Source organism: Podarcis erhardii (genome assembly GCF_964252035.2).
Source record: "Podarcis erhardii genome assembly, chromosome: 1".
Lineage (NCBI taxonomy): Eukaryota > Metazoa > Chordata > Lepidosauria > Squamata > Lacertidae > Podarcis > Podarcis erhardii.
In genome coordinates, this window is record NC_138497.1 from 113,851,580 (window position 1) to 113,875,635 (window position 24,056).

The 24,056-nt window shown below is 45.7% G+C and overlaps 1 protein-coding gene and 2 long non-coding RNA genes across 3 annotated transcripts in view; 1 reads left to right on the forward strand and 2 right to left on the reverse strand.

Annotated features, from left to right (window-relative positions):
• ZNF804A (zinc finger protein 804A) overlaps window positions 1-24,056 on the reverse strand; it is a 254,590-nt gene that overhangs the window by 220,770 nt on the left and 9,764 nt on the right. The gene's annotated exons all lie outside the window — the stretch shown is intronic.
• Window positions 1-24,056, forward strand: part of LOC309335933 — a 771,786-nt gene that overhangs the window by 183,900 nt on the left and 563,830 nt on the right. The gene's annotated exons all lie outside the window — the stretch shown is intronic.
• On the reverse strand, window positions 13,936-17,016 carry LOC309335978. The gene is made up of 2 exons (XR_014153838.1): window positions 16,727-17,016; window positions 13,936-14,305 (listed from the first exon to the last, which is right to left on the reverse strand). It is a non-coding gene; the product is annotated as an uncharacterized lncRNA (long non-coding RNA).

Below are 24,056 nucleotides of genomic sequence, written 5' to 3' on the forward strand. Positions count from 1 at the left end.
GTGACAGTGGGCAGAGTCAATCCACAAGCCTCTCTAGCGAATCGGAGGACTCACAGAAGGGAGCACTGATGGCCAGAGCGAGGGGGGTTCCAGGGGGGAAGCCCCAGGAGGGAGGGGCCAGCGGGGAGTCCCTGAGCAGCAGTTGGAAATCAGGACCAGCTTCTCCACCAGAGCGCAGTGGGGAGGGGGAGTCCCAGGAGTCGGGACCAGTGTTCTCATCTCCAGCGGGAGGAGAGGAGTCAGGCTTGGCAACGCCCACATCAGGGAGCGGGGAAACGGTCAGAAGGAAAGTTACCGGCTGGGCGCGCGCGCCAAGTTCAAATGTACAGGAGAGCGGCACAGCAGGGAGTCCTGGCAGGGAGCCAGGTCCTAAAGCCCGCCGAAAGGAAGGGCAAGACTCAGGGGGGTCAGCGTCAGAGGAATCCAGGAAGGAGGTAAGATCAGAGGGCAGAAGGACCCAGAGGAGGAAAGAACAGCGTAGGAGGTGGAGCAAGGCTAGAATCTTAAACTGGTGTGGGTTCAGCAGCGAGTCAGAGGGAACTTAGCCGGTCTAGCGTCAAGACGTGGGTCTGCGCGCCCAGAGCTTGGAAATGGAAACTAAATTTCAATAAAGACTTTTGTATATGACATCCACTGGGCGCTGGTCCTCTGTGAGCTGGGACCTAGCGGCAGGCCTGACAACACCCATCTTAATTTGAACATATAAATTGATTTAGGCCATCCAAATGTCCACAGGAAGTTGACCTTTATAAGAAATGTGCTCAAATGTCCTCAGACAATTGCATAATAAATGGTGGGTGTTTTGGTCCTATATTGGTTCTTATTTTTATAGAATTCCATCTGTAAAGTCACTGGATCCCCTACTCCTGCTTAATGCAGTACAGTGACACACTTTTCCCCATGGACAGATGCCGGCTCCCTCAGCCTAAAAGCGAGATGAGCACTGCAGCCCCATAGTCGCCTTTGACTGGACTTAACTGTCCAGGGGTCCTTTACCTTTTTTTACCTGAGCATGTAACTATTAGCTCTATACAATGTTGCTCTAAAGTGAAGTACTAGTATTCCAGGAGTCATTTAACCCTTGAATAGTCTTAAAAACAAACCAGTGCCCCTTTCTTCTTTTTTCCTTAAAATACCTGAGTGCACAATCTTAATGCGGCTCAGATACAAGATGGGAGCCTTCAAAAATTCACTTTGATCACTTTAGTGTAAATCTTGCCAATTACCTGAAGGGAACATTAAGGTCAGAGCAGCCAGAAAAGGTGGTTGGGATGGAGTTAGCAAAACAGTACTTCAAGGTGAGTTTTGTCTTTGTGTCAGGGACAACTGCAGATAATAAGTAGTTTACTTCTTGACAACTATCAGAGAAAAGGAGGAATGTGTTCCGTGGCAATTTGTCTCTGCAATGTTCTTAGGCCTTCCTGGCTTATTCCCTGTTCACACACATCACAAGGTACTAGTTTTCACCTTTCCTCTCCTCTGTGACGCATCTAGCAATTAGTGGAGAATAAATTTAGAAGCAGCAGGAGCTAAAACAGACATGATATTCAGTACAAAGTTCATCCCACGATTTCACCACTACCACCACCCCTCTTACAATTGGAAGAATGGAAGGTGTGAGTCTGCACACTCTAAACTGCTGGCAGCCAGAAGGATAAGCTTTGTGGTATAAAAATAAAAGAACAACACAGTCATTTTCATGGTATTTTAGGACAGCTGTTCCAGAGAGGAGAAAACCTAATCTGTCCAATCATACCAAGCAATATTCAATTAAATATTTGTATTTGCACAAGGAATACTAGTAGTATCCCCCTCTTTCCCCCATGCACACCCCATGCCATCCCCCAGAGGGTGGGAGTGGTGAACCCAGAAGGTAATCTAGGGGGAGCAGGAGATGGAGCTCTCAGCTGGAACTCACCAGAATTCAGTTCTGGCACCTCTCAAGTAGATGCCCTTGTCATTATAAAAGAACAGGGAAGGTGTTCATGGGGAGTTACGGCACCTTTTTCTAGAAAAATAGCACTGAAACGGTTCAGTTGCATTAGGAGAAATCCTTGAGCTGATGAATTATTCACCTTAGTGCTATGTTGAATATATCTCATCATAATATTGAGAAGTGAGTGTATAGTTACACCACTTCAAGGACTTTTTGGACTTCAGGGATTTTATTTTTATTTTTTAAAGCAGAGTCTTATTAGCTATTGGTTGGGATGGGGCTCACCAATTGTCTGTGGTCATTTAATGCCAGCAGTTTTTGCCATGCCACCTTGGTCTGTGCCATTATTAAAGCCCAAGCATGGGACGCGGGTGGCGCTGTGGGTTAAACCACAGAGCCTAGGACTTGCTGATCAGAAAGTCGGTGGTTCGAATCCCTGTGACGGGGTGAGCTCCTGTTGCTCGGTCCTTGCTCCTGCCAACGTAGCAGTTCAAAAGCACATCAAAGTGCAAGTAGATAAATAGGTACCGCTCCGGTGGGAAGGTAAACGGCGTTACCGTGCGCTAGTCTGGTTCACCAGAAGCAGCTTAGTCATGCTGGCCACATAACCTGGAAGCTGTCTGCAGACAAACGCCGGCTCCCTCAGCCAATAAAGCGAGATGAGCTTTATTGCTGGACCTAATGGTCAGGGGTCCCTTTACCTTTACCTAGCTCGAAAAAGTTGTGACTGATTTTGTCTCCAATGCAAATCATCTACTCCCATGGCACAAAAGAATGACAGAAAGAAAACTGGTGTGTTTTTTAAACTTCTTCCTGTACTGTATATTCTACAATAAGATGCATAGTTGTTTTTAGGCTGTTTTTGTCCCCTCCACAAGATTAGTATTGCTTTGCCATTCCACACATTTGATTTTCTACATTATTATTTATATCTCCACTCTAGTTTCCCATCACCTCAACCACCCACTTTACCAGATCTTTTATTTGCTTGCCTGGCACAGAAATCTAAACAAAAATGTTCATTGTTCTTCAAATTAGTCTTTTCTTTGACAAGATTACCTAAAATGCATATCCCATCAGAAAAGGACACTTAATCTTTCAACTGTTGCTGCATTTGCCTAAGTTCTCCAAAACCAGTTACTAAAGACTCTATTTTTCCTTTTCTAGGGGGAAATCCTACAATGGAGACATTTCCTTCTGCATAAACATTTCTTGACTTACTTGCTTATTCATTATTTAAATTTATAATCCCCCTTCCCTATGAAGGAAGCACAGGACAACTCACAATAAAACAAAAATACCTAAGAGATATTTAAAACAATACTATAACATATTGCAGACAGCAGTTAGAACAACCAGTGTAGAAATTTCATAGAACTTATTGGCCAAAAGCCAAGATTTTTTCATTTTTTAAAAAAACCTTTACATGTTTCATGAATGCAGGTACAGATTTATTTATTCCTCCATTTTCTGCTTCCAACAATGCATGCTGCTGATTGTTGATGAGAGTGGAGAGAATCTGCATTTGAGGAAAAAGGTCTTCTGTAAGTTGGTTGTGCAATACCAATGCAGGCACACAGACAGTAAAAATGCACAAAAACAATGACAGCTAACTGAGCATGAGATAGCTCAGAGATAAAAAAAAAAAAACAGTGATATGAATTTCAGAGTGAAAAGGTTAGCGAAAGAGCATATCTTGGTGAAACCACTTTTTGTGTGTGTCAGTCAGAGCACCCAAGTTTGGTGGGAATGAAAGAAATGAGAAATGAAACTAAGAATTTTCAGAGATATATTACATCTCATGTTTCATAGTTTGCGGCCTTAAGATTTCCAAGAAAATGTGTAACAGTGGATTTTAATGCTTTCCACACTCTCCCTTAATTTAACACATCATAAAATACCTTGCCTTTTATGATTTCTCTGACTTTTGGACGTACAACTATCCCTTCCTAGATTGTGGCCATGCTGATCTTTTCCCCTTTCAGGTAAAGAAAGCATTTATCTATTGCTTTCACATGAAACACTGTTAACAGCCTAGCTAAAAGTTGGATCTCTCAGAATGTGGTTTGCTGTCGGGAAAGAGCCAAAAGACCATGTCACAGATTTTTATTTCTGCTGGACATTGGGCATTCTAGACAGTAGACCAAAATCTAAGCATACTGTACAATATGTGAATCTGCCATCTCCTATAAGCCCTGTTGCCAGTGACCCACTGTCTGATCCTTAAAAAAAAAATGTATATGATGTCTATGTATACGGCAACATCAAACGTTGGAGAAGCTTCCTGATGTGGAATGTCCCATTTTCATCTGAGAAATGTTGGAGGGTATGTAGTTTGTTAAGGGTGGTGATCTTTGTAGTAAATTACAGTTCCCAGGAAGGCCATGAAGGAGGCCATGTTTAAATGTATGGTGTGGATGGGACCAAGTCCTTGCTCTCCCTCTGGAGATATCAGGGAGGCTTATAAATGTTTCCCAGGAGGTCTTCCTTTGAGGCAACTTAGTAGGACAGAGCCATATAAACTAAGATGTATTCCAAGACTTAGCAGGGCATAATCAGTGACCTGAAAACACTGGCTGCATCCTTTTACACTTCAGTTGACTTTGAAAGGATTTAAGCAATAGGTGATGTGCACAACTACAATAATATGAATGAGTGTGGGACGACCTCCAGCCATACAAAATGTTTACTTTTTACTTTTTCTATTGCTGAAATGCTCTGTTTTGTACTAGTGGCTGTGAACTCAATTCTCCCAGAAAATCCTTACTTGCAGGGCAGATTTAGTTAAGTCTTCTTTGTTTTTAAGAAGTTGCTTCATTTCCTCAGACACAGGAAGTAGAACTTTCATCTCCAGAACACATGTACCAGTACGCTATCTTAGGAAACGATTCCTCGCACAAGCACCTCAATTTGTGCAAAACACCACGTGAAAACCACAGCCTACTTCATGTGTGTCACAGCCACCCAGGTGGGTCCCAGCTCACGAGAGACCTTACTCCGTTACAGTTTACTTACAGGAAAAGTTTATTGAAGATAATTGCTTCTTTCACAGTTCAGCATTGTGGCTGTACGTCTGTCACGTTAGACCGCCGAAGTCCCCCTCTGACTCCTCCCCTCCTCCACACCAACTTAATAGCCTGGCTCTAGACCACCTCTTCCTCTCCTTTCTTTTCCGCAGGGTCTTTCTGCCCCCTTGGGTTCTCTCTTTCCGGGATTCGCCTGAGGCTGAATCCTCTGCCGCCTCCTGCCCCCTCCTTCTGGCTTTGGGGCCGGGCTCCTCCTCTGAGCTTTCCCCACTTCCGCGCGCCTCTATGTTTGAACTTGGCGCGCGTACGTTGCTTTTGACCTTTCCTTCGTCCTCTATACTGCCCCCTGTTCCACTCTCTACCCTTTCCGGCTGAACACCTTGCTCCAACCCCCTCTCTCTGTTTTCTCCTGTTCCTCCTCCCTCCGAGAGGCTGACAACTCCACCCCCTTTACTCCGTTCCGGCTGAGACCCCTCTGACAGCGTCTGTGCTTCACTGGGCTTTCTCCCCTCCTTCCCTGACTTTTCACAGCTTCTCTCTTCTCCTGCTTTTCGCCTGATCATGCTAGCTCCCTTTTGGGAATCCTCTGACTCACTGCTTAGGCTCATAGATTCCCTTCGAATTCCGTCATCTTCTTCCTCGTCTCTCTCTCCCTCCTCCCACTCGCTTTCCGTCTCCTCTGCCATCTCCTCACTTCTCCCAGAAACCCTGACATCCATCCCCCCCTCGAAGCCCCCCCTTCCCCCCTCCCGGTCGCTGGGTGCAGGTTGAGGGAAATGTGGTTCTTCCTGGGTCGGTTCAGGATACCGGGTGTCCACGTCAATCTTCTCCTCTGGCAGCTCCGTATACGTGTGTTCGAACTCGGGTTCCCCCCCTGAAGGCATCACAGTCTCTTCCTCCCTCACTGCTTCTCCTGGCGCTGCCTGCCAAGGACCTATCATCCACCTCTGACTCCATACCTCCCTTGGCTGATCCACCCACCAATAAGGGTTTGTCTCTCCCCCCCCCAGGCGGGGATCCCTGGTCGGGCTTGTTTTGGGCGTAGAGCCCTCGGGCGAGGAGAAACCCCCGAACGTGCTGCCCGACAAAGTGGGCGTGAAAAGCCAATCATCAAAATACTCCTCGGGCATGGGTTTGTGCGGAAAAATTGCATGAAACTCCTCCTTCAACAGGGGTTCGTCCAAAGCGTAACCCGGCACCCAGCTATTTGCAGAGACTGGAGTGCCTTCCCTGGCGAGAAAATATTCAACTCCCTCCTCCCCCCATCGTGAATCCAGTATCTCTGTGACCTCATTAAGAGGTTCTGGTCTTGGCGACTCCCCTCTCTCAGGCGCCCTTCTACGTGGCTCTGGAGGTGCTCCTGACTCTTGAAACCTGTGTGGGGCTTTGTAGGGAGTGAGCACCGACCTATGAAAGACCGGGTGCACCCTGGAGCCCTCCGGAAGGGCTAGGCGAAAAGCCACCGGATTGATCTTAGCCTCAACTTGATATGGTCCTAGCTGCCTGTGTTCTAACTTCTTTTTGGCCAACGACCTGGCCGGCATCGCGTGGGCTGCTAACCATACCCAGTCCCCAACCTGAATGTCTTCCCCCGCCCTTCTGTGTTTATCGGCTTGCACCTTATACGCCTGCTTTGCCAGCTCCAAATGTCTCCGCAGCTCCTCGTGCACCTCTTGCAACTCTGCTGCAAACTGGTCGGCATTTTGAGGTCCCCCCCCTTCAGGTGCTGTAAAGCTCGGGAAGGTTCTGGGATGACGTCCATAGTTCGCGAAGAAAGGCGTCACCCCGGTGGATGCGTGCTTCGTGTTGTTGTAGGCGAACTCAGCCATCGGCAGGTAGTCCACCCACGCCGCGGGTCGCTGGTTGGCGTAACACCGTAGGTACTGCTGCATGATCGCGTTGACCCTCTCCGCTTGACCGTTGGTCTGTGGATGCCTCGCCGACGTCAGGTTGATCTTGACGTGCAAGATACCCAGAAGCTTCCGCCAGAAAGTGGAAACAAATTGGCGCCCCCTGTCGGACAAGACGGACTGCGGTAGTCCATGCACCCTGAAGACGTGATCGATGAAGAGCTTTGCGGTCTGTTCTGCCGTCGCCACCTTGGCACAAGGAATGAAGTGCGCCATCTTGGTGAACAAGTCCACAACCACTAACACCGCCGTCTTACCTCTGGAGCTGGGCAGGTCTGTAACAAAGTCCAACGCTACCCTCTCCCACGGTTGCTGCGGTGTCTCCAGCGGTTCTAACAATCCCGCCTGCTTCTGATGCACTGGTTTGGACCTCTGGCAGATATCGCACCTGGCTACGTAGTCCGCCACCTCTCCTCTCATCTGGGGCCACCAAAAGTCCCTTGCCACCAACTCCATCGTCTTCTCTTTGCCGAAATGGCCCGCACTCGGGGCATCGTGCAATTGTTGCAAAACCGTGGCGCGAAGCTCGTCGGTGGGCACGTAAAGGGCGCCCTTGCGAGTCAAAAGTCCATCCTGCAACTGAAACTCATTGTTGTCAGGCGACCCTCTGCGGAGCTCCTCCATCTTGGATTGTGCAAACTGATCCTCTTGCAGCGCGCGTCGCACCGCGTCCAGGTCGACTGCGATGGTAGCGCACGTCCACGCCTGCGGTGCGAAAATGTACTTTGCTGCGATTGGAGCTACTTCCTCCAGGTATTGAGGCTTTCGGGACAGCGCGTCTGCTATAACATTGGAGTCTCCAGGGATGTATTCTATTTTGAAATCGAAATCCGCAAAGAATTCCGCCCAGCGCATGTGTCGTTGGGTTTGCAATTTAGCCGTCCGCCAATACTCCAAGTTCTTGTGATCCGTGCGGACCTGCACCGTGTGCTTGGCTCCTATCAAGAAGTGTCGCCACGCTTTGAAAGCTGCATGAATGGCCAACAACTCCCTGTCCCATATGGTGTAGTTGCGCTCCGTGTTGCTGAGCTTCCGGGAGTAGAATGCACCCGGTCTCCAGTTGCCTTGCGAATCCTCTTGCAAGAGGACGGCCCCAACTGCTCTGTCTGATGCATCTGTCTCTACCCGCATGGGCCTGCCAGGATTCACGTGCAGCAGCTGCTCCTCGGAGGCGAAAAGGCTTTTAAGCTTCCGAAAGGATCGCTCTGCTTGTTCGGTCCAGACGAACTTCTTCTTCTTGGAACTGAGGGTGTCAGTGATTGCCGCCGTCGCGTTTGCAAAACCTTTAATAAACTTGCGATAAAAATTGGCAAAGCCGATGAACCTCTGGACCTCCTTCCGATTTCGAGGGCTTTTCCAGTCCAACAGCGCTTGGACTTTAGTCTTGTCCATGGCCAGTCCTTCGTCGGACAGCTTGTAGCCAAGGAAATCTACCTCTCTCACATCAAACTGGCACTTCTCCAACTTGGCGTACAGCCTGTGTTCCTTCAGCCTCTGCAGAACTTCCTTCACGTCCTTATCGTGATCCTCTGGCGATTCCGAGAAAATCAGGATATCGTCGAGAAAACAGACACACTTCTTGTAGAGGAGACCTGCCAGGACGTGATGCATGAATGCTTGGAAAACATGGCTGCCATTTTGTAGACCGAAGGGCATAACTCTGTATTCGTACGTGCCCAAAGGAGTGAACATGGCCGTCTTCCACTCGTCGCCCTTCCTGATGCGGATGAGGTTGTAAGCTCCACGTAAATCCAGCTTGGTAAAAATCTTCCCCCTCCTGACTGTAGCCAAAAGGTCGTCAATTTTGGGCATGGGGAAGGCCTTGGGCTTAGTTAGTCTGTTTATGAACCGGTAGTCCACAATGAGCCTCTTCTGGGGCGTGTCTTTCTTTTTCACAAAGAAAACAGGACTGCCTCCCGCTGCTTTAGATTCCTGGATGAATCCGCGCTTGAGGTTGTGTTCTATGAACTCCCGAAGCTCTTGCAGCTCGTCTTCCGACATGGAGTACAGCTTGGCAGTTGGCAACTGCGCGCCTGGCACCAAGTCAATCGCGCAGTCGTAAGGTCTGTGAGGCGGCAATTTGTCAGCTTCCTTTTCGCAGAAAACCTCCAAGAACTCCGCGTACTTGTGAGGAACCGCTTGCACCATACTCAGATGCAGCTGCTGTTCGGCTTCTCCTCCTTGATCGGTTTGGATGCAATTCTGGGCGCAATACGATGAACAAAAGGTGATCTGCCTCTGGTACCAAGCAACCGCGGGACTGTGCCTGTCCAGCCAACTCATGCCCAACACGATGGGCGTGTCCGATAAGTGGGTGACATTGAAACTAATAAGCTCTCGATGGTCTCCAATTTGCATCATCATGGGAGGTGTTTGCTGCACCACTTGCCCCCCCAGCAACTTCCTGCCGTCTACCGTGACCACGTTCAGAGGCGTCGTTGCAGGCAGGAGCGCTATGTTATGCTGCTTGACGAACTGTAATCCCACGAAATCGGCGTTGCTTCCCGAATCGATGGTTGTTGGAACCTCGAGAAGTCGCCCATCAGGCAGCTGGAGTGTCGCTGTGAGTAAAACTGCTGGTTTGGGAGGTAAAGGGTCCATGCGCTGCAAGGATGCTGGGGACTTCTCTACAGATCCGCCTGGCTGAGCCCCAGTAGCTCTGCTTCCAGCCAGGCACTGCAGTTTCCCTGAAGCTGCTCCTCTGATTGCACCTCTGCTGTCACAGTTGCTAGTGCTGCAGTGTGCTTCTGGAGCCTCTGGGGGCACTCTTTCGCCATATGGTGTGCACTGTCGCAGATGTAACACTTCCTGGTCCCACTAGGAGGCTTCGCTTTGGCTGCAGCAGGGATGGGGCTCTGGGATGGCTTTTGAGCCCTAGCACCACCAATCTCCATTGGCTCTTCGCCTTCCTCCCCCATTGGTGAGGGGTGCGCACGGCTGAAATTCCTGTGCACAAAAGGGAGAGCTTTTGCTTGCGCGCGCGCTTGGGGCCCCCCCTCCTCGTGCCACGGACGTCCCTCATGTCGAATTCCTATAGCCAAAGCCCGTTGCACCACGTCTTCCAGGGTCTGGGGTCTGTCCCCCCTTGCGATCTCATCCTTGACGGAGGGGCTCAATCCCTCCCAAAAAAGATCCCTGACCGGTAGACTGTCCTTCGGCCAATCTAAGGCGGTGAGCAATGCAAAAAATTTAGAATGATATTGGCGTACAGTGGCTCTCCCCTGCCTCAGCCCGTGCATCTGCCGGCGCGCAATGTCCTTATCCACAGAGGATTGAAAACAAGCATCCATTGCCTTGATAAACGCATCTGCATTGCGACGGGCTGGTCCATCTTCGCGCCACAGATTGCGTAGCCAAGCCCTGGCCTCCCCATGCAGGTGCGAAACAATAAATCCCACTCTCTCCTCCTCATCTCTAAAATCATGACGGAGTAAATGCAGTGCATACACGACATCTGCCCTGAAGTTGGGATAGTCTTGCAAGTTGCCATTAAAATGCGAAACTAGGGCACCCCCCCTCCTTCCAAGCGCAATGCCCTCCGCTCTGGAGCCCGGGGTCCCCGCCTTGTCCGCATTTTCCCACCTTGCTTGCAAATCCTGGCACGCTTTCTCCAAGTCAGCATTCTTCTTCTGCGAAGCAATGACTGCCGTTGTGAGAGTGGTAATCTGATCCCGGAGTGCAGCCAGCTGTTCCTCAGCACTCATGGCTGCCCCGTTCGTGAGCTTCGCAAAAAAAATTTTTTGCTTTCAGTGGGAGGGGGACTTTCTGTCACAGCCACCCAGGTGGGTCCCAGCTCACGAGAGACCTTACTCCGTTACAGTTTACTTACAGGAAAAGTTTATTGAAGATAATTGCTTCTTTCACAGTTCAGCATTGTGGCTGTACGTCTGTCACGTTAGACCGCCGAAGTCCCCCTCTGACTCCTCCCCTCCTCCACACCAACTTAATAGCCTGGCTCTAGACCACCTCTTCCTCTCCTTTCTTTTCCGCAGGGTCTTTCTGCCCCCTTGGGTTCTCTCTTTCCGGGATTCGCCTGAGGCTGAATCCTCTGCCGCCTCCTGCCCCCTCCTTCTGGCTTTGGGGCCGGGCTCCTCCTCTGAGCTTTCCCCACTTCCGCGCGCCTCTATGTTTGAACTTGGCGCGCGTACGTTGCTTTTGACCTTTCCTTCGTCCTCTATACTGCCCCCTGTTCCACTCTCTACCCTTTCCGGCTGAACACCTTGCTCCAACCCCCTCTCTCTGTTTTCTCCTGTTCCTCCTCCCTCCGAGAGGCTGACAACTCCACCCCCTTTACTCCGTTCCGGCTGAGACCCCTCTGACAGCGTCTGTGCTTCACTGGGCTTTCTCCCCTCCTTCCCTGACTTTTCACAGCTTCTCTCTTCTCCTGCTTTTCGCCTGATCATGCTAGCTCCCTTTTGGGAATCCTCTGACTCACTGCTTAGGCTCATAGATTCCCTTCGAATTCCGTCATCTTCTTCCTCGTCTCTCTCTCCCTCCTCCCACTCGCTTTCCGTCTCCTCTGCCATCTCCTCACTTCTCCCAGAAACCCTGACAATGTGTGACAGCTTCATTGGTAGCTGTGACAGATGGGGCTCCACAAATACACAGAGCGCCTTCCATTTCTATATAGACAATGGTTATATCAGATTATACCCATGGGGCAGCATCAAAGCTGCTGGCCCTAAATCTCAAATACCGGTAACTGTTCCTAGCACAATATTGACTCCACTTCTGTATTCCTATAAACACACAGCTCAAACCAGTCAACCCAAGGTGCTGTGTCTGAATACAAAAATATCCCAATAGAATGCAGCAGATCTCCAATTTCCCCATGCCCACTGCAGCACACACCCATGGAGGTTCAGCACACTGGCATGTTACAGGAAACAGAAGGTTGATGTGCACCTTCCATATCTCCATTCACCTCTTCTCCCTGTGCTCAGTCAAGGGAAATGAGATCAAAGTGTTTTTTCCTTTTTCAGTGGAAGGGTGAAGCCTGAATAGGTCTTTAGGAAGCTCTCCTGTTTCCTATAATGGTCTGACATTGGCTCTGAAGGTGTCATGCCCATCAACTGCAGCAGAAAAACCAGGACATCCCATTCCCCACCCCCCACCCCAATGAGAGTATGGTGACCATTTTGGGCACCTTGCTCTCGCATGATTTCTGGCTAAGATATCTCCCTGAAAAAGTGTTTCTTTGGGTCCACAATCTCATGCAGTGCCCCCAAACATACATTCATGGGGACCGTGCCTGATAAAGCACTTTTCCTGGGTCTGTGATCTTGCGTGGGTCACATGACTCAGACCCGAAAGATGGTGTCCCTGACTTTGGCTGCATCATGTTGGAGGGTCTGGGATGCTCCCATGCATGCATGATAGGAATGAGAAAACATATCATAGCAGGAATTGGCAACCTTTTTTTCTCTCCTGTAGCCAGCCACATTCCCTTGTGGGAAGTGTTAATATGTCAGGGACTGCATGCTAGTTGTGGCTGAGACAAAAAACAGTAGTGGGGCCAAAATGGGAAGGTCACCTACCTCTCTGTCTTTCTTTCACCACTTCCCACTAAAGGATCCACATTGAGGGAGTGGAACACTCTTGTCAGAGTTCTAAATCAACGGCTCACAGAGAGTGTTTGAAATTAGGCCTATGGCTGCAAAACTTTCATGTGAGGCCTACAGGTGAGTTTGGCTGCCACTGGCCTATAGGGAAAACCCTCTGCATACGACCACTCACTTATGGTGGGCTGGATCCAATCCAGTATTTGTGAAAGAGAATTCTGAGTAGAGAAACACACAGCAAGGGATGAAAGGCATGGCAAAAGGAAGATAGCCCCCCCCCCCCAGAGACTCTGTGGATTTACCATAAAACTATGCTGCTCAAAACCATTTTAGATGCACAGAGCCTGATGCTGCTTTCTTCCTAAACGGCCTCGGTCCTGTATACCTGAAGGAGCGTCTCCACCCCCATCGTTCAGCCCGGACACTGAGATCCAGCGCCGAGGGCCTTCTGGCGGTTCCCTCATTGCGAGAAGTGAGGCTACAGGGAACCAGACAGAGGGCCTTCTCGGTAGTGGCGCCCGCCCGCCCTGTGGAACGCCCTCCCATCAGATGTCAAAGAGATAAAGAATTACCTGACGTTCAGAAGACATCTTAAGGCAGCCCTGTTCAGGGATGTTTTTAATATGTAATGCTGTATTGTTTTTAATACTGATTGGGAGCCGCCCAGAGTGGCTGGGGAAACTCAGCCAGATGGGCGGGGTATAAATAATAAATTATTATTATTATTATTATTATTATTATTATTATTATTATTATTATTATTATCTTCCAGTTGGTATGAATCTTCCATTCATCATAGCAGCTGAAGAATGTAGCTTTTCATTATGAAAATGTGCAGCACAATGACCCTTAATGGGTATTACAACTCTGGTCTCCCATGCAAATGTGTGTTTAGATCATTCCCAAATGCAAGAGATCTTGAAAGCAATCATTACTGTTTTCTATTCAATTCCACTCATAAGTGGTACTTTTCAAATCGAGATCCTTGGCCTTCGTGGAATGGGTTTTTCATATGCACACACATATAGACAAACAATTAACATCCTACAAAGTGGAACACCATTATCAAGCTTTTTTTTTTTTAAAAAAAAAAAGATGTAATGGGAGGAAGTGGCACATTGAAATGCATTTTTAAAGTAATCACTACCCATCCCTCACGATGGGACTTAGTTCAGTTTAGTACGTTTAATCAGATAATTCTGATTCAATGCCTTGAGAGGTATCCCTTATATAGCTAAAACAACAACACAAAACACACAAAGGGGTGCCTCAGCAGACTTGAGGTAACCCCAAGATATGCAGATGTACAAAACATTTTAGGCTTACCATACATCAGGAAAATTCCTGACACGTCCTGGTTTTCAGGTGTAAAAATGGGGTCGGAGGGGAAATGCCAGGGAAAACCCGGATGTATGGCAACACAATGGAAGAAGCAACATAAACAGCTCCCAAAGCTTAAAACCACTATTTTGTGGTTCGTTCACCAAAAAAAGTTCAACAACTTTGTGGGTGTCAGGAATTTTACTTTTTGAAATATGGCAACCCTAAAACATATTAAGAGGCCCAATGAGGACTGATCATGCTTGATAGCCGCTATGGAGTGCTAACTCTCTCAAAAGGCAGTCAACATGGATTACTGGATGAGAGAGGGAATGGAAGGACAACAATGTTGGAAATGCCACAGCACAGATCACTCTATGTGCAACTTAAGAGTCAACTAGCCAAGAGGGCAAAGGGTGGAGATGTTGCTTAACAGCCAGGCAGAATGGCATGATGTTTGCTGAGGTAGCACATGCTCTGATTAGCCATGCAGTTTGGTTGGCCTTTTTCCTCCATATGCTTGGCTGAATGCTCCCTTGCTATGTACAAGACCTGAGTAAAAAAAAAGACAACAAAGACTTTCACATTTCTGAAATGGTAGCAGGAAATCATCATAGCACGGGGAAAGTTTCTGGCCTAACCTTCTCCCCAAAATGCTAGCTTCGATGTGAAGGGATATTTTATTATTATTTAATGGAGGAATGTTAAGTTGTGTTTGCTGTCACCGACTGCCTGAGGTAATACAACCCAGAGTTTCCTGCCTCGGTGACGGAGGACACAGTAGTGTGGTAACATCTGGTCTTCCCTTGCTAAAAATGCCTTCACCAGATATGGCTGTCTGCCTTCCTCACATTCCCAGCTACTATTTCCTTCCATTGATTTAATAGGATTGTTTTATTGCATCTTTCAGTTATGGTTAGCTGTATTTTAATGCTTGTGTGGTTGGTTTTTCTACTTGTAAACTGCTTAGGAACCCACTGGTATATTAATTAATTAATATAAATAGAAGCAGCCACCTTGCTTTTTGCCTAGCCCACCTCTTCCCTGGTTCTTTCATGCCCCATCTCAAGTCCAAAGTCATTGCGACCACAAGAGACACAGGGTGTGGTAATTCTAATCTCCTTCTTCCATAATCCCAATGGCACGGTGGCCCACACTGCAGGAAAACCTGTGCCTTCACCATTGTTTGCCCTAAGTCATACCAAATTGCCCTTGCCGACATTATAATTCTGCAACGGAAAACTGCATATTGGAAAAGCAAAGCAAAAAGCCAGCCAACATGCACATTATCTAAAGTTATGAAAGACTTACCTGCTCCCCTCCCCACAATTGATTTTTACAGGATTGTCGTGTGACACATTTAGCTTAGAGAAAAAAAACAAATCATGGCTGACAAGCAGTGAAGTGCCCTTTTGTAACTGATTCACAATTCCTCTATACTACTCTTAATTTGTGTTACTACTCGGCCTTGCCTCTCTCACCCCACCCCACTCCACACACACACACACACACACACACACACACACACACAGCCTCTTGTATAACAGTTCAATGCATCTGCCCTGACAGTAACGCAAGTTCAAGATATCAAATCACAAACAATTCTTAAAAAGACACACAGAGGACAAAACTCACTCCAAAGCTTTTTAGCAGAGCTCTAAAAATAGCTTGGTGAACAGATGCTTCAACTTTAACTCTTATTTTCCTTAAAAACAAAGTTCCGTTATTGACTGAATGGCTTTCCATCATTTTAGAACTGTGTGTGCTATTAGCCTTTAGAACCAAACTGAGTAGGATAATTCTATTTTGCATAGATTCGACATTTTACCGAGTTATCCCAGCCACACTGTATTGTCTCGGAGGTGAGAGCTCTGAACAATTCCATTTTCCGACTATCCCTCAGCATGTCACACCTGCTCACGTAAAGCAACTTTAAGAGAGAGAAAATTCCAGGAGATGTAAGCAGTGAAGGACAGACAGGTTGGAAAAAGCAAAGCAGTCACATTTGTGTTTTGAAAGCAACACAACATCTGGCCCACCTCTCATAAAATATGCTCACGGGCCATAATCACTGAAAGATGCACTCATGTGCTCGAAGATTAGGTGCTGCTAGTAGCCTTGCTGTCTACAGTAAAACTGCTGACAGAGCACAACATGAATAATTTATCGCTGCACTGGTGCATATGAAACAGTGTACACAACACCATAGGTTTAGTCATCGATTTTTACAGGGATAAAGCAATTTAGCTGCCTTGCCGTCTCAACCAAATGCCTTCATATCCAGCCAATGGCATGACAATGACCCAGGGTGAGGGGTGAGGGGTGGGGGTGAGAGCTGAAGGGAAAAGGGAGGAATAGACCCTGGAACCAAGCTCTAATTTGTTTATTTCTTTATCCTGTGTTCAAGGTGGCACACACAAATGTCCCAGCCCAGCCCTCATTCCAGATGCCAGGGACTTTTTCATCCCCCCCCCCCTTTTCCAGTGGTGGACTTTGGTAAGATAGCTTCTGGAGCAAAGACAAAATCTTGCACACAATCCCTAAATGTGTGCTTTTGCTATTTTTTTTATTTCGTTTTCACTATTTTTTTGTTTTTGATCTGCCCAACATTGTTGTTGTTGTTGTTGTTGTCATCTTATTTTCATAATAATTCCTTTTGGTACTTTACCTAGATATTTACCTATATAAATATAGGTGGTGGTAGTTGTCAGTGCTTTTCTTCTAGAAAAAACGGTGCTGGTACTGCATACCCCAGTACTGGTACTTGAGTACCAATGCTGGTACTTGAGTACCCCCAGAAAAAAACACTACTACCCTATACTATACTATACTATACTATACTATACTATACTATACTATACCTCCTCCTCCTCCTCCTCCTCCTCCTTCTCCTTCTTCTCCGCCTCATCTTGCACCCCCTCAACTGCCCTCACTGCCCTAAATCCAGCACTGCTTTTCTCCCCACTCTGTTACCTGCATTAACCACCTTCAGCCGTATTCCTCCCATCACCACACTTCCCGTATGCATGCCTGATCTGTTCAATGCCAGGAAAAGGGTTATTTCACTTGGGGAGTTCCTCTCTGTCTTCTTTCCAGCTCTTATCCCACCAGCGTGTATGAGTGTACAGGGGTGGACTTTGGTCTTTCAAATTTCAATGGCGTCCTGTGTGAGCCCAGATTTCTGCCCCTCCACCCTGCCTCTCACTTCCATTCTGCTCAATTCACTACATCATAGCTGTGACACGCTACAACACCCCCTAGGCTCAGCACCCAGAGCAGTGGAACCAGTCACACTGCCCTAAATTTGCCCGGGACCCCTTGCGATTCCCCTTAGATGAGATCATGTATCAAATCTTCACACTGCTTTATTTTTAAATAAAAGATCAGGTGGGGATGCTGCAGACATCCAAACTTTTCACTCTCTCCCGCTCCTCAGTTTTTAAAAATGACACTCTTGATGTAGCAATGGGACTGGGGATTCTTTCAGCAGATCTGCACCTGGTGTGTGACAGAGAAGGGCACATAGAAGCTTAGTTGCACAAGCCATGTTCAGCCTCATTATTACAGTACCTTGGGGTGCAGTTTTGAGCAGGGACTGATGCATAACTAAGTCAATAGATTTGCTACAAGTTAACAGGCAATGTCAGCAATGAGGATGATACTGTACATCTGACTGTGTCATGGCGATTTGGACATTGTTTAGCAAAATAAGAAATACAGTAAATAAAGAGGTATCTTCTTGCAGATCAGGAAGAATGAAATCTCCGCAAAGAGGCATTTAAAGGTTTAAAGAGATGGCGGGAGTGTGTATATGCACAAGTGTATATCAGAGAGAGTACTTTAGAAAAGAGGTGGGTTTATTTTGGAGAAGGGGTGCACATTTTGAATATGGACATGGTCCTTCTCATCAGCATTCTGGGACTTCGCTGCAAAATCTTTCAAAAGTATTCCCCCCCCCACCGCCCAAGATTCAGCTTACATTAATCATGTACTACACTACCACCATTTGTTATTAGTAAGAGCACTTAAAATAAATTGAGCAGTGTCCAAATGTGAAAGCTTACTTATACATTAGGAATCCGTTCTTGAAATCAGAACACATTCCCGGCATGTGTGCTTGGTATTATGGTCTATAAGTCACTTATGAATATTGGCTTTAAAAGCATCCATTCATATTTTGCACTGTTTAATGGCTAATATTTGTAATGCTCATATTTTCATTGTTGTGCAAATATATTTTCACATCCAATGCCATTTGGATGGTGGTCGAGGAAGACAGACAAAATGCAACATTGCAGCCTGAGTTGACAACAGACAGCCTGAGCGACAGATGGCATTTTCAGAAGGCATTTATAGACCTCAACCTCATGGAATTTAATATAAAAAAAATCAACACAGCTAGACCACTGAACTTGGGAGCATTACAATCTTTGAAAATAACAAACTTGCACAACCATTTTTAGAAATATCAATAACCAACAATATCACAAGAATCTAGTGACAAACTGGACAGGAACTTACTTACTTACTTAAAGGGGGGGGGGGCTCTCATTAAGTCAGGGTTGTGCAATAGGGTAACCAAAGGGGAATGCTATTCTAAGAATGCAAGTATTTGTTAAAACATGTTTCCAGCACTCATGAAAGTGAGGCGAGACATTCTAAAGTCTTTGGAAATAGATGAGAAATGAAGTTTTTGCTATTTGCAGTGAGTAGAAGCCAACAGAAGCTCAATATAGCCACTTTGTATTATAAAATCAATGGCGAAATCTCATCAGTTTTAATGCAAGGGCTTGTCCATGTAGCCCTACCGTCTACTCCAGTGTTCTTCAACTTTGGTTCCCTAGGTGTTGTTGGCCTACAATTACCATCATGCCAACCAGTTTAGATAGAAGCAAGGAATGATGAGATTTGCAGTTGATCATCATCTCTGAACCCATGGTTGAAGAACACTGGTCTACTCCAATTGGCACCAGCTCTCAGTGAGGTCTTCCCCATCTTTGCCTACCTAATATTTTTAATGGAAGATGCTATGGAGTCTTTTGCTTGCCAAATGCAGGCTTCAGCACTCAGCTGACTTCAGCCCTTTGTTGAAGCAACTTCCTGGAAGCTCTCAGAAGTTCTGTCTTGCCTGACCTTGCTTTATATATCCCCACACAATCTAGCCTCTCCAAGATTTGTGCCAGAAAACAATCTATTCTAGGCCTTGCTCTTGTGCTTCCACAGAACACAATGGATGCAGCATCCCCCCCACCTGCCATCATTGTGCATCACCACCACTGTACCTGTGCATAGCCTGACTCACACTTGACATTGTGAACTGAATCCAAGAATAAGGAAATGTGATGCTAAGAGAAGGGCTCACAGTTCATCAGTAGAACCCATGCAGTCGACCATTAGTATGTCCATTTAAAGCAGAGGGCAGCCAATCTGCGACTCTCCCATTGTTTTTGGACTCCAAAATCCTACATCAGCCTCAGCCAACCTGGTCAATGCTCAAGAATGATGGGAGATCCATCATCATATGGTAGAGTTGCCATACGCCCACAATTTCCCAGACATAGCTGGTATTTGGCTCTCTTAAACAGCATCTGGACAGAAATCGCTGAAATGTCCAGGAAAATCTGGATGTATGGCAGTCCATGTCTGGATATTCTCCTTTTGAAATATGGCAAACCTATCATATGAGAGGGTCACAGTTTACCCAAACTGGGTAGAAGGGTCTGGGAAACATCTTTACTCTAGTTCTTGGAAAACGTTTGCCAGCAAGGGCTGATATTGCCATTTTCTTTCACTGTGCCACCTTAGATAAGTGTCTCTGCTAAGGACTGTTTCTATCTGTCACCTCTGTCTTTATATATAATAGATGTTTTGCTATGGTTGTGATTTTAATTCTACGTAAGTCACCTTGGGTGGGTCATAAGTCTCAGAAAGGCAGGGTGCAAATCTAACCAATCCTGGAGAAAATGAAACTGTAGGGTGACACTTTATATTGCAGTTTCTCCTGTGTCACTCACATGTTGAGAGAGAGAGAGGTTACACTTTCCATTATGAAGCAAGTGATTCCTGGAAAGCAGCCTGGCGCACCCTCCTGATCAGCCAATCATTAGCTGTAACAAATTTGATGTATACATGGCAATTGCCGATTTTGATTTGAGGAACCAAGAGAATGCCTGCTTTAAAGAAAGAACAAAGGCGCCCAACTGAAATGTGAGACATGTATAAAACATGCATGGCTTAGCAACATGTTTTCAGTGTTGCAATATCTTTCCATATTGCAACATTACCTATTTTTCATTTAAACTGGTTTTCCAAGCTGGGGGGTGGGAGGAGAGAATATTGGGAGCACAACCCTTCCACCACCGACAACATTTTTTCATTAAAGCTGCTGTAAGTGGTACATGACAGTGTTAGCAAAGTCACTTAAATAAAACAGATGGAATCCAGAGCAGGGGGAGGGGGATCCCGATAGCACTTTACTGAGCATAAATTGAGCAAACAATGTATGCTTTGAGGAGAAAGGAACAGAGATGTTGTCTTTCTTAATCAAGTCTTTTACATAGCAGGGTGGAAAAACTCCTTCAGAACTGCACAGCTAATCAGTGTCTGTGTTACATACGTAAGTGAAGATCATGCCACTCTGCCTATTTGACTTTAACACTAACAGAATTAACCCTTCAGTTACAAATGGAATGATCCCTGCTGTTTCATCTCCAACAGACAGTATGGCCCATTAGTAATACCATGAAAAATAGTTACTTGGTACTCTAATTGTACTGAATATAATCCACTTTGTAAATTGATAGACTCAGTGTGGCTGAACAAATTGCTGGGGGTAAAGGAAATAAACCTCTCATGGCGGGGGGGGGGGAACACATTGTGTGCAATCCTTTTATTCCTCTAGTTGCTAGTTCTTCTTCTTTGCATTCACTGTCCTTGACCTCATTTGCCCTCACTGACAGACATTTAAATTTATTATACAAGCCATGTGATTGTTGTCCATATACAATAAATAAAATCTCGTGTATCACTGTAGTCTATCAGACTGTCTGTGTGGACAAATGAGACATGGGAAAGTAAAAGAAATTCTTTTTTAGTATGGACATTCTGCTGAATAGGATGTGTTTATAAAGGGAACAAAATATCCTTAAAAAAATACCCAGATCCTTAATTGTTTTAAAACCACAGTACTCTTATTGAAGTCTGCAGAGCTGGCCTAAATGTAGTCAGAGCTTCAGTTATCAGACTTTATTCTGTCACTACTTCTTTGAGAAGGATCATATTTAAAGGTCAGTTCACCTGCTGAAGTGTTAAACGTGTCACGTGGGTAGTGACAGTAAATCCCTTCAAACACTGCTAGCAATTTTGAAGGACGCTGCTATGAATACTCTGCAAATCAACTCACCTGTAGCTTCTGACTACTTGATTTATCTACCCAGACAGGTATCCCTTCATATATAGGTTGTCAACCCTTCCCGAGATTAAAAACCTGGCAAGAAATCCTGCATGATTTAAGATTATAAATTTCAAGGCTGGATTAATTAGATCCAACCTCTGCAGCAATGAAATCAGTTACTAAGGAATGAGTATGTGAAAGTTTAGAAAGGCTGGAAATGACAGAAAAGCTCCCACTCCTGGAATTACTTGAATCTAGTAAGATGCATTTTGTTCTAGTTCAGCTGCAAGCTAGAGTTTCTACCTACCAAAAATATATCTTATCTCTTAAGCCCAATCATAGGCATCAACCTCTAGGGGCTGAGGCACTTTCGGAGGCCCCTAAGTTCTTTTAGGAGCCAGACTCCCTCAATGTTCAGAAGGCATTCAGCTCCGCCCTTTGGCAACATCAGGATGTCACATTGGGTCCCCTCAATCATCTTGAGAAGATGGCACCTATCAGCCCAGTGCTTCCATTTAGTCCACCTCTCAGGGAGCTCTGGGCACTGTGTCCTCTGGTGGGCTCTCTCCTTTGCCAGCAGACCTGGCAGGCTTACCTAACTGTGGTTGATAACAAATCAGGCAGTCCTGGGCAGCTGCTTCTACCTAGCCATGTTATTATTCCCAAAGCAATGCAAGGTCAGTGGCATTGTGGGACATTGAAAGCTAGATCTTGCCACTGCTAAGAGTGCCAGGCCTAGGAAAACAAAGATGTAGGAAGGTCTAGGGCAATGGGCCCTGACAGCTGTCCAAGGATGCCAGGAGCTGGTCCTTCTCATCTGGATTCCATCCGTTGTACAATCTCACTTCTCAGTTTGGGTTCTATTTTTACATTTCCCGAATTAAATGCACCCATGTTATTCCAGCCAATGTGGCTATGGTAGATTTTGTAGTCATGGCGCACTTGAGTACACTTTTCTAGGTATTACTAAACTCTGGAAAGTATTCTGTTGATTTTTATTTTCTGGTTATTAGTTTTCCTTAATTAGACACTTTCTACAGAAGTCACTCAAATTTCTGACCTTGACCCTCAGCATTTTCAGAATCACTCAAATGACATTGGGATTTTCTACCAATTAAAACCAAGGGGATGAAAAGAAGAAGGAAACAAGTGCCTTTGGGGTTTCTTCCTTTTTAGTTAAATGTCAAATGTAACATGGAATATGGACAGATGGACAAGTGGTAACAGAAGAACCATATCTTTCTTAAGGATTTGTTTTTAAGCAAGAAAAAAAATGGAAACAAGTTTGGAAATTAGTATGGCATATGCTAGAGCTGGATTTATTTACTGGTTTGAAAAGTGAGCTAATAAAAGTTTTGGATGGGTAAGTCCTAGTTATACCATGAAACTATCATGGAAGCAAAGTCAAAGATGCTTATTGGAATATCTATATTCATGTATCAAATAACTGTCACATAGTAGCTAAGATTTAAATCTCACTCTAGCCATCAATTCAGCCCTTCAGCTCCCTCTCCAAGTCCACAATACTGACATTCCATGCAATAACCCCTTTCCAAAAGGCTTAGCATTCCACCAGTCTGTGTCTTGATTGACAGGAAAAGGAAGACTAAGTCCATCCTTCTCTGCTCCCCCACCTGAGCAAGCAATTGGAAGCACTGACTGTTGGACCAAAGACAAGGACTGCATGACTACAACTCATTTCTGCAAGTGTACCCCCATCTAGCTAGGAATACACAAATGGAAGCCTCTTCCTAGCTAGACTGGAGCATCTCAACCAATGTGTTGTTTTGGGATCCTATCGTAATGCCTGTAAGTGATTGGCAAACTGTCTCAGTGTCCCCCTGCCCCGGTCCCCTTTTGTTTTCAAGGATCTGCCGTTGGTTCCCCCTCTTGTTTATCTGTTGATTTCTTTTTGCTTTTTTTCTTAAATTGTGCATCTTATGAAAAGACAAGGAAGCTCCATTTTTCAATATTATTAATAAAAACAATACTATAGCACTACTGAACAAGTTTATTAGGACAAAGCTAGACTTTTGTGAAAAGGTTTTCCCTCAGTGAATAATTTTGATGGGCAAAGACTGAAACAATCTTTAAAAATCTGCTCTTGAAATTTAGGAAGGTCAACTGCTTGCACAGTCCAGTCCTAGGCAGGTTGACTCAGAAGCAAGGCCCACTGAGATTAGTTGTCTTACTTACTTCAGGAAGTTAGATTAGCCTCAACCAGAGCCAGGGCCTTTTCAACACTGGCTCCGGCCTGGTGGAACGCTCTGTCTCATCAGAGCAGGGCCCTGCAGGATCTGATTTCTTTCCGCAGGGCCTGTAAGACAGAATTGTTCTGCCTGGCCTTTGGCTTGGAGTCAATTTGATTCCCTCCCCCTCTTTCTTTTTTCTTTCTCCTCCTGTGATGAGGCTGCATTTTAATGTTTTAATGTTGTATTTTAATCTTGTTTTTTAAGTTGCATTTCAATCAACTTGTTTTTTATTGTTTGTTAGCTGCCCTGAGCCTGGTCTTTGCTGGGGGGGGGGGTAATAAATAAAATATTTATTTATTTATTTATTTATTATTATTATTATTATTATTATTATTATTATTATTATTATTATTATTATTACCAGAAGGCACAGGATTGTCACCCTCAGGATTCTCACAAGCTTTGTTTTACTTGTTCTGGGGAAGGGGATACTTGCTGTTTCCCTGGGAGTTTGGCTTTCTGAGGCTTCCTGTCCTTTTAAACCAAGCTTTTCATGGAACCAGTATACTAAATATTTATTCTATAACACATGCCTCTGAAATAGTATCGCCCCTTTTTTGTAGGACTGAATTTTTTTACCAGCTGAACCTATCAAGAGCACAAAAAACGTTAACAGCTAAGAAATAACCAGTCGCCGCAGAAGCTTTCTACATTTCTT